A 14,676-nucleotide genomic window follows, 5' to 3' on the forward strand; every position below is an offset into this window, starting at 1 on the left:
GCAGTTAATCTAACCAGTGTTCCTGGATTCTGTACCAGTATACAAACCTGTTTCACGTAAGAAACTGCCAACTTCCCAACATGAATCACAGGTGAAGGAGGAATGATTTCAGACACAATGTCTTTTATCAAATTGTCACCAAGAACATATGCCCAGCCTGAGGATCAAACTCATGATCTCGCAATCCATAGATTTGCACTCTTCCTAAATGGGCAGCCTTAACTCTTTACAATCCTAAAAGGGAGTTATGTTACCCGAGTACTGCATGTCAGATTATCACAGTGAACAAGTGTGTGAAGTTTTATCTATTCCTAAAAGTGACGACAGCATACATACAAAATCTTAACTAACATCAAGATGTGGACACAGAACTAAAAGCTAGTTTACTAAAATATCAAATTAAGCAAGGGGATTTTAGTGTTCTTTTTTAAAACTGAGTTACCTCCCTTCAATTGAAAAATTGGTTTATATTAAACAAATATTTTATTTTTATTTTTTTAAGTTTACTTTTTTCTTAGTGCAGTTGGATTTATGAACAAGAGCACCACCTTGCGGGTGCTGACGCTCCTCTGATTTTTTTGTATAGTAGAAATATTGTCCTACCCATGATTTTCTAAGTCTAAAAAGGGCCATCATTCTTTCAAAAAGCAGGATAGAGTTATGTTTCTTGATATACAGCGTCCGCTTATGATGGTGAACAAGTGTTGCAAGTTTCAAAGCAATAGCTTTGATAGTTTAGGAGAAAAGCTGACCTAAACATAAAACTTAACCAAGACAAGAGGACCATGATGGTCCTGAATCGCTCACCTCTTCCCACATGACCCAGCTGATAAACATTCAGACCAACTTTCATACAGATCCCATGAAAAATATGGCCTCTAGAGAGGTCACAACGTTTTTTCATTATTTGACCTACTGACCTACTTTTTGAAGGCACGTGACCCACTTTCGAACTTGACCTAGATATCATCAAGATGAACATTCTGACCAATTTTCATGAAGATCCATTCACAAATATGGCCTCTAGAGATGTCACAAGGTTTTTCTATTTTTAGACCTACTGACCTAGTTTTTGACGCACATGACCCTGTTTCGAACTTGACCTAGAAATGAATCAAGATGAACATTCAGACCAACTTTCGTACAGATCCCATAAAAAATATGGCCTTTAGAGAGGTCACAAGGTTTTTCTATTATTTGACCTACTGACCTAGTTTTTGATGGCACATGACCCACTTTTGAACTTGACCTAGATATCATCAAGATGAACATTCAGACCAACTTTCATACAGATCCCATGAAAAATATGGCCTCTAGAGAGGTTACAAGGTTTTTCTATTATTTGACCTACTGACCTAGTTTTTGAAGGCACGTGACCCATTTTCGAACTTGACTTAGATATCATCAAGATGAACATTCTGACTAATTTTCATGAAGATCTCATGAAATATATGGCCTCTAGAGAGGTCACAAGGTTTTTCTATTTTTAGACCTACTGACCTAGTTTTTGACGCACATGACCCTGTTTCGAACTTGACCTAGAAATGAATCAAGATGAACATTCAGACCAACTTTCGTACAGATCCCATAAAAAATATGGCCTTTAGAGATGTCACAAGGTTTTTCTATTATTTGACCTACTGACCTAGTTTTTGATGGCACATGACCCACTTTTGAACTTGACCTAGATATCATCAAGATGAACATTCAGACCAACTTTCATACAGATCCCATGAAAAATATGGCCTCTAGAGAGGTCACAAGGTTTTTCTATTATTTGACCTACTGACCTAGTTTTTGAAGGCACGTGACCCATTTTCGAACTTGACCTAGATATCATCAAGATGAACATTCTGACTAATTTTCATGAAGATCTCATGAAATATATGGCCTCTAGAGAGGTCACAAGGTTTTTCTATTTTTAGACCTACTGACCTAGTTTTTGATGGCACGTGACCCAGTTTCAAACTTGACCTAGATATCATCAAGATGAACATTCAGACCAACTTTCATACAGATCCCATGAAAAATATGGCCTTTAGAGAGGTCACAAGGTTTTTCTATTATTTGACCTACTGACCTAGTTTTTGACGGCACGTGACCCATTTTCGAACTTGACTTAGATATCATCAAGATGAACATTCTGACTAATTTTCATGAAGATCTCATGAAATATATGGCCTCTAGAGAGGTCACAAGGTTTTTCTATTTTTAGACCTACTGACCTAGTTTTTGATGGCACGTGACCCAGTTTCAAACTTGACCTAGATATCATCAAGATGAACATTCAGACCAACTTTCATACAGATCCCATGAAAAATATGGCCTTTAGAGAGGTCACAAGGTTTTTCTATTATTTGACCTACTGACCTAGTTTTTGACGGCACGTGACCCAGTTTCGAACTTGACCTAGATATCATCAAGTTGAACATTCTGACCAATATTCATGAAGATCTCGTGAAAAATATGGCCTCTAGAGAAGTCACAAGGTTTTTCTATTTTTAGACCTACTGACCTAGTTTTTGACCCCACGTGACCCAGTTTCGAACTTGACCTAGATATCATCAAGGTGAACATTCTGACCAATTTTAATGAAGATCTTGTGAAATATATGGCCTCTAGAGAGGTCACAAGGTTTTTCTATTTTTAGACCTACTGACCTAGTTTTTGACGGCACGTGACCCAGTTTCGAACTTGACCTAGAATTTACCAAGATGAACATTCTGACCCATTTTCATAAAGATCCCATGAAAAATGTGACCTCTAGAGATGTCACATGGAAAAGTTTACGGACGCACGCACGGACGCACAGACGACGGACACCGCACGATCACAAAAGCTCACCTTGTCACTTTGTGACAGGTGAGCTAAAAACTGACTTTCTAAGTCCAAAAGGGGCAATAATTCTTGCAAAAAGCAGGAAAGAGTTATGTTTCTTGCTGTACAGGGTCCGCTTATGATGGTAAACAAGTGTTGCAAGTTTCAAAGCAATTGCTTTGATAGTTTAAGAGAAAAAGTTGACCTGAACATAAAACTTAACCAAGAAATGTGATTTTCTAAGTCCAAAAGGGGCAATAATTCTTGCAAAAAGCAGGATGGAGTAATGTTTCTTAACGTACAGGGTCAGCTTATGATGGTGAACAAGTGTTGCAAGTTTCAAAGCAATAGCTTTGATAGTTTAGGAGAAAAGTTGACCTAAACATAAAACTTAACTTAGAAATCTGATATTTTCTAAGTACAAATGGGGCCATAAATCTTGCAAAAAGCAGGATTGAGTTATGTTTCTTGCTGTACAGGGTCAGCTTATGATGGTGAACAAGTGTTGCAAGTTTCAAAGCGATAGGTTTGATAGTTTAGGAGAAAAGCTGACCTAAACATAAAACGTAACCAGGCAACGCCAACGCCAACACAGACACCGATCAACTGATGACAATAACTCATCACTTTTTTTCCAAAAATCAGATGAGCTAAGAATGATTCTAAATACAAAATTAAATGATCTAATTACCTACTATATGTTTTCCAAACTTGACATGCATTATGTTTCCCTCACCATGTAGGACAGAGACCTGCATCTCATTACCATTACATTTGAACTTCATACATTACACTACAAAAGAAAAGACATTTTTCAAAGTGTTTATTAAAGCCACAAAAGTTCTAGATGATAGGGATAACGTGGGTACAGGGAATAATACTGTGATAATCATAGATATTATCAAGAAACTCAATAAACTAAAACTAAAAACATAAAAGGACCCAGCGACTTTTGGTTGCTGACCTTGAATATAATTATGTATGACATACTGAAATCGTAAATGTTAATAACTGTGTTTTGCATAAACAAGTGCCACCTTTTAAATAAATTTGGAAGAGGATCTATAATGATGCTACAGACCAAGTTTCAAGAAGACCCATCAAGCAGTTCAGGAGAAGAAGTCATTTAAACACTTATCTGTTTTTAGCTCTAGTGACCCTAAAGGGAATCATGACCCTATTTGAACAAACTTGAGAGGACCTTCTAAACATGCTACAGGCCTAGTTTTGATGAAGAGCCATCAAGCCATTTATGAAAAGAAGTCATTTAAAGATATTTCTATTTTTAGCTCTAGCGGCCCCCCCTCAAAAGAGCCCATTTGAACAAATGTGGGAGAGGACCTGATCATGATGCTAAAGATCTGTCAAGCAGTACATGAGAAGAAGTCTTTTAAATGCATTTCTATCTTAAGCTTTGTATGTACTGGGGTGGGGATGGAGACTGGGGGTAATGTGGGTGGGAGCTTGAAGGAATTTAGTAGGGGGTCACCCAAGGAACATTTCCGAGGAATTATTTCTAAATTGGGCCAGCAGTTTTTGGGGAAAAAGATTTTTAAGCCGTTCCTTTTGGTTGCCATGGCAACAATCAAGGGCTGACCTAGATTTGGAGGAATCTGAAATGGGACCATCAAAGGAACATTTCTGGGAGGTTTGGTTGAAACTGACTTGGTGTCCTAGGTGATGTTCTTTAAAGAAATTATGGACAACGGAAGGACAGACAGATGATCAAATCATTCAATGGTCATAAAACTAATAGCTCATCTTGGGTACTTTATGCCTGAGCTAAATATTGTGAGACTGGGGTTGGGTGGGGGTAATGTGGGTGAGAGCTTGAAATAATTTTGTAAAGAATCACACAAGAAACAAGTGTGAAATTATGTTACAATCAAGCCAGCAGTTTCAGATGAAAAGATTTTCAAATTTTTCTGTAATGCCATTTCATAAAGTGCCACCAAGAAACATTACTGTCAAATTAATTTGAAATCGATCCTGTGGAATTTTCAGAGTTTTCCAAATAGCCATATAGGGAAAACTAGCCTGGCCCATTGGCCATGTTTTTTAATGATTTAAATTTGGTAGCAGATCACCTAAGGAACACTAATGTGAATTATTTTGAAATAAGATCAGTATCTTTTTTTAAAATTTTTATTCTCTTAAATCATCTATTAAATCTGTTGATGGACACACTACATCTCAGAACAATATCCTTCACAGACCTACAGCCCCTTTTCTTCTGGAATTCTTGTTATATAGATTCCTACTTGCATTCCCTACAGCTTCACTACAAAAAAAGACACATTTTTCAAAATAATCAAAACAGGTACACAAATACCATAATGAAATTTATAAGAAAAATTTAAACTGAGTTACCTCCCTTCACTCATTCTATGAAATTTAATCATTAGTTTTAAACCTTTTACTGGAAAATGACTAACTAAAATATATCTGAGCTGTGCCATGAGAAAACCAACATAGTGCATTTGCGACCAGCATGGATCCAGACCAGTCTGCGCATCTGTGCTGTCTCGTCAGGACCCATGCTGTTCACGTACGGTTTCTCTAATTGCAATAGGTTTTGAAGCGAACAGCATGGATCCTTACCTGACTGCATGGATGTGCAGCCTGGTCTTGATCCATGCTGGTCGCAAATGCACTATGTTGGTTTTCTCATAGCATGGCTCATCTTGTATTTAGATAAATCGTGATGGTGACAGTGTACAAAGTAAAACAACTAAATGATGTTGATTCCTTATCTCAAATTTCAGCAATTTTATCAACAAGTAAATACCACATCCTCATCTCTGTATTTTCCATACGTATCCTTTCTCCATAACACTCCCTTTGAAGCCATGGTCATGCCACATAAATATGCAAACAACAATCTCAACTTTTTAGTTTGTCACTGCAGCATGATCTACCAAAGAAAAGAAATATTTCCATATAATATTGTATTATCTTATGAGGTATATAATTACTAACTAATAAATACAAAGTAATCAGGCAATAACCATAATTTTCATGCAAATTTATAATCTTTATAGCTCAGTAAATATGTCACAGTAGATAATGTGTATTTGACTGGAACAACTGATACGGGGACTGGAAACAGGCATTTATCTTATCTGATGCTGTCGTCCAATCGAAGCGTATGCCGTAGGTTATTCTGCTATTACTCAAACACTTACGCCTTACAGTTTAACTCGTCCTTTCAGTGACAATCTGGGAAAGCATTTGTTGAATTTTTTGTTGAAAACAAAAGTTCTGCCATGAAATTATTGCCTGCATCTGTTTTTAAATGGAAAATATCTACATTAATGTTACTTTTCGCCCTGTGAAAATGGCTTAATCTAGACTTGTCTTACCCAGAGAGAAAGATGTCGTTTTTTACATGATATTTGCCTTGTTGATTCAGAGTATTTAGAATAAAAAAATTAGGACATATTTTAATGAAAACAGCAAGTCAAAACTGTAAACTGTTGCCTGAAAATATTTGTTTATGATATTGCTCTGTTCTTCACTATTTAAATGCGTGTTAAACCTAGATGATTTTCTGCAGTTTTATCTAAAAGTTCGGAATACTAAATGTAACTTCGTTGTCGGCCTTTTTTAAAAAAAAATATTGTTGTTTTAATTTAAATATATTGTATTTTTCACACATCAGTTTTAAGATTAAATTTATTAAACTAATTTTTTGGAGTTTAAACAACAATTTCGTTTGAAACATTCCCTACGTTCAAGAAGAATGTTTGTTTCTGTATGTAGAAATCTGACATTATAAACAATAATTATAATTATGGCTCTACAAGATTAAGAAAAGTGTCAGCTTTCTGTTATTTTCCATTTTTTTTTTATTCAAATCCAACAAAAATCGGCCCTTTGATAAAGGTTTGAAGTTACGTGGTAAAATATTTCTTCAGGGAAGTGAGCTCGAGTTAATTCATAATAATTAAGCATATCACCACATGCAGTCGCATGCTGTTTTTGCTTCAGAATCCCTTTAGATCAATCTCTGATCATCTAATTATCGCCACTTAACATGTGACTGGTAAACCCTTTGAACAATAAGTGTTATAGCTCCATGATTAATTTGAGGTAATATGCTAATTACGCGCTAACCGATAGTGGCGAAAACAAAATATCGATCGCTAACGACTGGTCGATATTTACAGGTATGGACGACAGCATAGTACAGATAAATGTACTGATTTATACGGAGTTTCTACTCCCCGTATTAGACCTTCCTGGTATTTGAGCAGTTGCTGAAAGCAGGTGATGCACTACTATGTTAAAGCATTGTTTCGGGCTAATTTTGATCCCAGGGGGAAGATCTGAACAAACTTGGAGGGGGACCACTACAAAATGCCACATGCTAAAAAGCCTAAATATCTAAGCTTTAGGCCTTGGGGTTTTAGACAAGAATATTTTTTAAAGTTTTTCCTTATATAGGTCTATGTAAAACAAATGAACAGTGCAATGCTACATCTCTGGGTCTTGTGGATTTTTGTCTTTTGATTGGCAATCAGAGTTCTGCATGAAATTGGAATTCTTTGATCATATTTGGTACAGGACCATCAAAGGAACAGGCCAAGTTTCATCAACTTCCATCGCATAGTTTCAGAGAAGATTTTTAAGTAGAAAGTTATGGAATCTCGAGTGTAACTTTACCTTAGCCTTAGGATCTCCAATGTTTGTGCGAAATGTTATTCAAATACGGGTGCATGGATAAATTTCAGAAGTATTGAAAGAAATGTCAATTTTGGGAAATTTTCCACAAGTAAAGGGGAGACTACTTTGTAAAGAAACAAGTCAGAATTATGGGACCTAGCATGTGAACTTGTCTTTTATTCTTCTGTAAACATATCATGATATCTGTATCAGTTCCCTGTATGGGACAGGACAGGGCAGGACTGGATGGGACAAAGTAATTCCTACACAGTCTACCCCAAACAAAGTTTGGTAGGGGTTTAACTATAAAACTGTGATTTGATTCAGAAATTATAACGTTATGTAAAAATTTTAGTAAGAAAACTGGTACCTTACTTCAATTGTGAAATTTGTTTTAAGCTACAATTTTGACTTTTTTAAAAGCTAATTGTATGTATTAAGCTCTTCTCTAAGTGCAGTTAGATAAATGGAAAATAATTTGAAATATGAATGATCTGTTTACTTATTAAAAATGTTCCATGACTGCTGTGAAATCCAGACATCCGCTATGTTTTCCTCAAACATCATGACCATTGGCTTGCACTGCTGATTACTGAAGTTTGTAGTTAGTTCTGACAGTGAACAGTCTGCTTTTGTTGTTACTTCATACTACAAAAGAGACATTTTTCAAAATGTTTGAAAATACATAGAAATGCTAGATGTACACATAAGAATTTATTGAACAATTTAAAGATATAAATCTTCCCAAAGTAACCAAAATCTAAATCATAAGTATAGCCAGGACTTTCTGCAGTGTGGACGCATTGGTTAAGAGGGCTTGAATGCTTTCCTACAGAGGTGAAGACCCCGGCTCAATTTCTGGCTACTCCCACTGCAATGTGTCTTTGGGCAAGGCACTTTATCACAATTGACCCAGTGGACTCAGCTGTAAATGGGTACCAGCAAATTGCTGGGGGTAAGGTATAATTGGTTCTAACTGACCATTCTTAAAATAGGGTCACTCAAAAGCTCTGCAGAGCTTATAATCATCGTTTCACAATTATAAAAATTTACCTTGGGGGAAGTTAGAATACGAACTTCAAAAGGGTAAGTGGAGGTGGTTGGGGAATGGGTACTCGCTCCTGAAGGTGGGTGTACCCGCCTCCCCCAGAAATTTCTCAAAATCTGAAAAGCACTTTTTCAACTTGACATATGATCTGAGAACTTACAACATAAGGAGATATAACTCTAGATTGTAATAGAAACTTCTACAGAATCATAAAAATTACACTTTTAAATTTTTCTCAAATGTAGCTGATAATATGTGAAGGGATCTCTCCTTAATTAGTGAATATATTTGCATTTTAAAAAATTCACAAACTTGTGAAATGGATAAAGCAATAGCTGTACACCTGCACATAAAAGTTCAATGGTCTGATTAAAAAGCAGTGTTTACTTCTACAATATATGCGTTCTATTTGTTTTTCAAAAATGCCCATATTTCCATGAGCACTGCATTATCAACACATAATTTAATGTAACACATTTAAATGATACTTTTAGTTGCAGTATAGTCTGATGTACAGTGAAGGGTTGCAAATTATTTGAGAATGTATCCATCACTCTTCCTTGAGGAGGCAATTTAATGTTTTTTGGGCTCTTATTGGGGCTGGAATTCATTTATCTTGTGAAGACAAACGTTATTTGACATGTTTTGCATAAAAAAACTACAGAAAAACAGCTATCAAATATATGCATGAACGTACAGCATTTAGCACAGTGTGAAGTCGTACTCGATTTGTTCACCAAAGTTTATGTGAAGGAACAAGCACATGAGAATATATGTGAATACTTCTCTCCCAATATTTGCTTTGTCATCAAATTTTATAATCAAACTTTAGATCGTAGTAAATGTACAAATAATACTGCACTAATACATTTAGAATTAGCCTGAGACGTTGTGCTCATCGGGTACCGGTACCTGACTATGAATGAAATGCGCCATTAGTGACTTAATAAAGCTGTAACGTCACCAATGGCAAAAACAAATCAATAATGTAGGTCAGTGGGTGACTTTCTTCAGGAACTCAGACATATCATGTATTTCACAAAACAAGCACAAGAATAAATTTGCTATTTAAAAATATTTTTCTTTTTGCCATTAAATTATCATTATGCTTGCAATCATGTGTAGCAGTGTGTATATAATGTACAGTCGAAACTCGGTATCTCAAACTCACCTCGAAATTCCGTTTAAGTGGAAGAAATTTTCAAGTCCCGTCAAATTTCCTTCCTTATATATGTAATTCAACTCCTGTTACGTCAAAATTTGACTTACCGAGTCTCCGGATGTGTCGAAAGGGATTTTCAGTCCCGTCAGTAAAATTCAAGTGCATTGTAAACTCGGTAAGTCGAATTGAGGAAAATATGCGATAAAATTTCACACATCTTGTGAATGTGGTTGATTTTTAACACATGTCCATGTTATTGCCTAACCAGAGAGCCGCGATGCCGACATATCAAAGGTGCGGCAATAATCAAAGTGAAATGATGTCATACTTGTTTGCACGTGCCATTATTATAATTGTTAGATGTAAACATTAGATTTCTTAATCAGCGGTCATTTGTTTTTGAGACGTTATGAAAATTGCTTTTCATTTAAACTAATGAATTAATTAGTTTGAACAGCTAGGATCTTTGATAAGGATTAATTAGAGGTAATCGCGATGTGAATGTATTAAAAATAACTTCTTGGGGGAATGTATCATTCATTCAAAATGTCAGATCGAAATGCTGTCAATCCTCCGGGAGTGAAACATGGTACAAAACGAAACTTTGCTCAAAAACATTTGAGGTTAGTCTCATTTTCATTCTTCAAAAAAGTGAAAACTTTAGTAAACACAAACTGTACGGAATCGTGTACGTGTATAGTGCCTAAAGCGTATACACAGCATCACGGAAACAGCCTTTATTTTTTATTAAAACTTCTCGTAACTAAACCAACTTTTTTCATCATTTCGTCCATACGTCCCTTCTCATAACTCGAATTTCGGTAATCTCGAAATAAAAGGCACGGTCCCTTGAAATTCGAGATATCGAGTTTCGACTGTATATAATTAGTCTATGATATCGATTGTCCGATTAGCTCAGTTGGTAGAGCATCAGACTTGCAAGCAGAAGGTCGCAGGTTTGAGTCCTGTATCGGGCTGCACATTTTTCCGCTCCTATGACATTGGTGCCGTGAGTGTGGTGACTAGCCTTGGAATCCTAGAGCTCGGGTGAAGCAATGGCTGGGTTAGTCAAAAGAATCTGAGTTTGTCTTTGAAAAAATGGAGAGAGGAATGTAGCAGTGTGTATATAATGTATATAATTAGTCTATGATATCGATTATCCGATTAGCACAGTTGGTAGAGCATCTGACTTGCAAGCAGAAGGTCGCAGGTTCGAGTCCTGTATCAGGCTGCACGTTTTTCCGCTCCTTTTATGCATGTCTGAAAGACTGAAGTACCTAAATTACGCCGATTTTTATTAGTGGCTGCTTGTGACTCTGTGGACGGACCGTCAAGGGAGGTAACTAGAGTCGAGGATTGGTACTACATTATAAGCAGCCCTTCCCAATTGCATCTAATTATTTGTAGATTAAACTAATAGTAAATTATCTAGGCCACTATCTCTATCTGCCGTTGATGTCAAACCCCTTGCAGCCACTTCCAACAGCCTTGCTGTTAGGTTAACCCTTTAACTACAACCCTTAGCAACGTGTGGTAAGAGTCTAGTAGAATCTGTGCCTCCTTACTGTTCAATAGAGAACAACCTGATAACAGGCTACTGTCTTTTGATATCAATGTTAGTTCAAATAATTAGAGTGAAAAAGTTGTCATTTGAGGTTCAACAGTCAATATTCAGACATTTTACATTTTTACTATCAAAGCCTTTTTCGACATAACATGGAAAATAAAAAATGTAAAATATCAATTAAAATGAACTTATAAAGTGATACGAGTTATGTCAGGTCTTATATTTAGGACTAATATCAATGTTATCAGGAGGGCTGGAAGAGGTGAGAGAACCGATATCAAATGACCTGAAATAAAATATCAGTCAAGTGATATCAGGCATTTTGCATGGTAGTTGCAAAGCACCACTTACTGGGACAAATCATCTGTATATTCTGACACTAAATTAGCACGACACCTCCAATGCAAATGGCGCATTTGATTAAAGGGCAGTAACTGTGCGCTATCAAAAATCCATTCCGAGACAAATAGCTATCAAACGGATCAGATTTTTCTATATTGAAATAAGAAAAGCATGTAGCATCTACACATTTTGTGTAATAATAAAAATACTAAAAAGAACAGAATCCTTAGGAATGGTGCAAAAATTTTATCCATGTTCAAAGATTGATTCATCGAATGCTAATTATAAAATAGATTATAAAATAAACAGACTCTATTGTCTTTAGGTCTAATTTCGATTGACCCAGACCATGATTTATCATGCCATTATTTCATCATTGTTTTGAAATTTCCCTTCTATTTTCTATATAATTATTAGCAGCTCTAACAGTGTCATACACGCATTTATATAAAGCTGCATTTTCAAAAAAATGAAAATTTGATGAACCCACATACATACATACGGCTTATTTTCACTAATTTTGAAGAATAATTAACTTCAGCGCAATGTTGATGTAGCGTCGGCATATTCAGTTTGCAAACTTCATTCCATTTACTTCTGTATTTTTTCCAGCTCGCTTCGCTCGCCGCAACTTGCATAATTATACATGTACTTATTTTGTGCAAAACAATTATTTCTTTACACATACCAGCGATAGAAGTTTGCAAATTAGGTGAATGGAGAATTGACAATGTATTACTCCTTCGTTATGTCAAACCTGAACTACTGTCCTCTAACATGGCATTTTACAGGAGAGACCAATACAAAGAAAATTTTAAAAAATGCAGGAAAGAGCATATTACGATTTACCTATGCTGATCCGGAAAGCTCTTCTAGCTTACTGCAGCGTTCTGGATAGCCTTCTCGTAAGGTCTCTTAAGCTTCCTCAAACTAGAATTGAAAGGTATGGCAGAAACTCTTTCCGCTACTCGACAGCAAAGATGTGGAACTCACTGCCGGACTCACTCAGACGTTGCTCATCGTACAGCCAGTTCAGATCCCTAATTGGAAGTTGGAGTGGATCATCGTGTCACTGCTCTACATGCGCCTGGCGGGGAACCTGCACCTTCGCTGGTGAATAGAATCATGGTTCAATGTTTTTATGCTTGATAATTGTTACTCCTGTATTCCGAGTGCAGATTCTTATATTTATGCCTGTTCCTTTGTTTGTGTTGTGAGGAAGCTGCTGATCAGTTCCTCCCAAATCTGATTTGAAGAGACAATCGTTCTTTTACACTTTTTAATGGTCGCACGCTCCGTTTGTCTCTGAGATCCGATAAGTTATCTTTTTTCTTTTTATGACAGGTTTTAGACCTAGGTCAAGATCTGCAGCTTTCACACAGCTTTTAGTTCAGTGTTTTCTATGTTGCTTAGTTCTTACGCTTTTAGAACCCAGTCCTTTCATTAGATAGATAATTGTGATATTGTAATATATTTTAGTGCATATGTATGTTGGCATTATTATAGTAACTATCAATACATATTCCTACCTATTATCTAAACTCTATTCAGTTTAATTGTCTTCCATTCTACTGGATTCTACTAGTATGTAATATGTTGTTGCAATACTGACTATTTTATTCATTTGCGAGTCGGTTTCAAAAGCTCTTCAGAGCTTGTGTTTTTTTCTGTGTATTGTGTACCATTGTTATTATCCCGGTTTTTATAAATAAATATTAGTTAACTTGACTTGGTCCAGGGGTCGGGCGCTGTCCCCCTCCTTTAAAGTTGGCGGTTATACACTTTTGATACTTAAATTTGTTTGTTCGCTTTGCTGAAAAAACTTTATTTCGATAGTAATATTCATGCTCAAATTTGTCAAATATAAGTCAGATTGCACCAGCTGAGGTATACTTGCCAACATTTTTCCGTGTGTGTGTGTGGGGGGGGGGGGGGGTGTATACCCCAACGCCTCTAGAGACGCCACCCACTAAACCCCAATCCTGGATCCACCTTTGGTACACTCCCGTGCCATATCGATGATATGCTGACACGATGTGTGTTGCCAATGGTTGACAAAAGCAGTTTGAATCAAATAAAGGCACTTTGCATGATAGATGTGAATCTGCATTAAAGCTGTGCAAACGAATTATTTGAATAGAAAAATACATATTTACCAGTTTCGAATATATAATATGTATACACATTGTAGCACTCATGAAGTTGTTTCAGAAGATTTTTCCATTTCGGTACAAGTGCCATGGCAGAATGTTTAGCGGCCATCACCACCAGTCCTGAATTATATCCAAATGGCGTACTGGCCAGGATTATTCGCCAGACTACCCACGGTCTTGAGAATCTTCGGCTCGGAAAGTGTAATGAATATGGACCACAGGCATTCGCATTGTTTTTGCTTGATTGTTTTACATTTTCCCAGGGGATTTGTTTGGTTTTTGCAAGTCAATGCGACACAAATATAGGCCTATATGTTATGAGATTTATAAGCTTCCGTAAACCAGCTAGACAGCTTCCTCACATAAAAAAATCAACATCTTACCGGAATTTTGATCCAACGACAAGTGAGCGACATTCGACAGGCAGATGTACAGCTATTGCTTTATCCATTTCGCGATGTTTAAAATATTAACAACCTACATGACATATATTTTCCGTCATATATAATTCAATGACCAAACTCACATGTTTCATTTCACTTCATATTTCTTGTTTCCTACAAAAAGGTAAAGAAAAAGTTGTAAACGTTTACTTTGTCTGGAAAAAAAATCAAAGATTGACAAAATTCAATAGTCACCTTGCCTTGACACAGAGACGCACCGTGATCTTGATTTGTGAAGTACTCATGTTTGGTGATTTGTAAATGAGTTTAAATTATTGAAAGTACAATGTCAAAATTGTACATGATTTAAGAAATCATGGCCCATGTGGTCAGTAACATTTCGAAGTTTCACTGCGTGAACTTTCAATAAATTGAATTTCATTATTTGGAAACTGTGATATATAACAAACCATGCATACGTAAGAATCTTACACCAAACTAGCGAGTTACCGTACTTTTGTAAGAATGAAATATTTACA

The 14,676-nt window shown here is 36.2% G+C and overlaps 1 long non-coding RNA gene across 1 annotated transcript; it reads right to left on the reverse strand.

Annotated features, from left to right (window-relative positions):
• Positions 1 to 5,466: 5,466 nt before the first annotated feature.
• Positions 5,467 to 11,667, reverse strand: LOC123535458 (uncharacterized). The gene is made up of 3 exons (XR_006683222.2): positions 11,611 to 11,667; positions 7,985 to 8,130; positions 5,467 to 5,731 (listed from the first exon to the last, which is right to left on the reverse strand). It is a non-coding gene; the product is annotated as an uncharacterized LOC123535458 (long non-coding RNA).
• Between the last annotated feature and the right edge of the window lie 3,009 nt (positions 11,668 to 14,676).

The sequence above is a fragment of the Mercenaria mercenaria genome, chromosome 12 (assembly GCF_021730395.1).
Source record: "Mercenaria mercenaria strain notata chromosome 12, MADL_Memer_1, whole genome shotgun sequence".
Classification (NCBI taxonomy): Eukaryota; Metazoa; Mollusca; class Bivalvia; order Venerida; family Veneridae; genus Mercenaria; species Mercenaria mercenaria.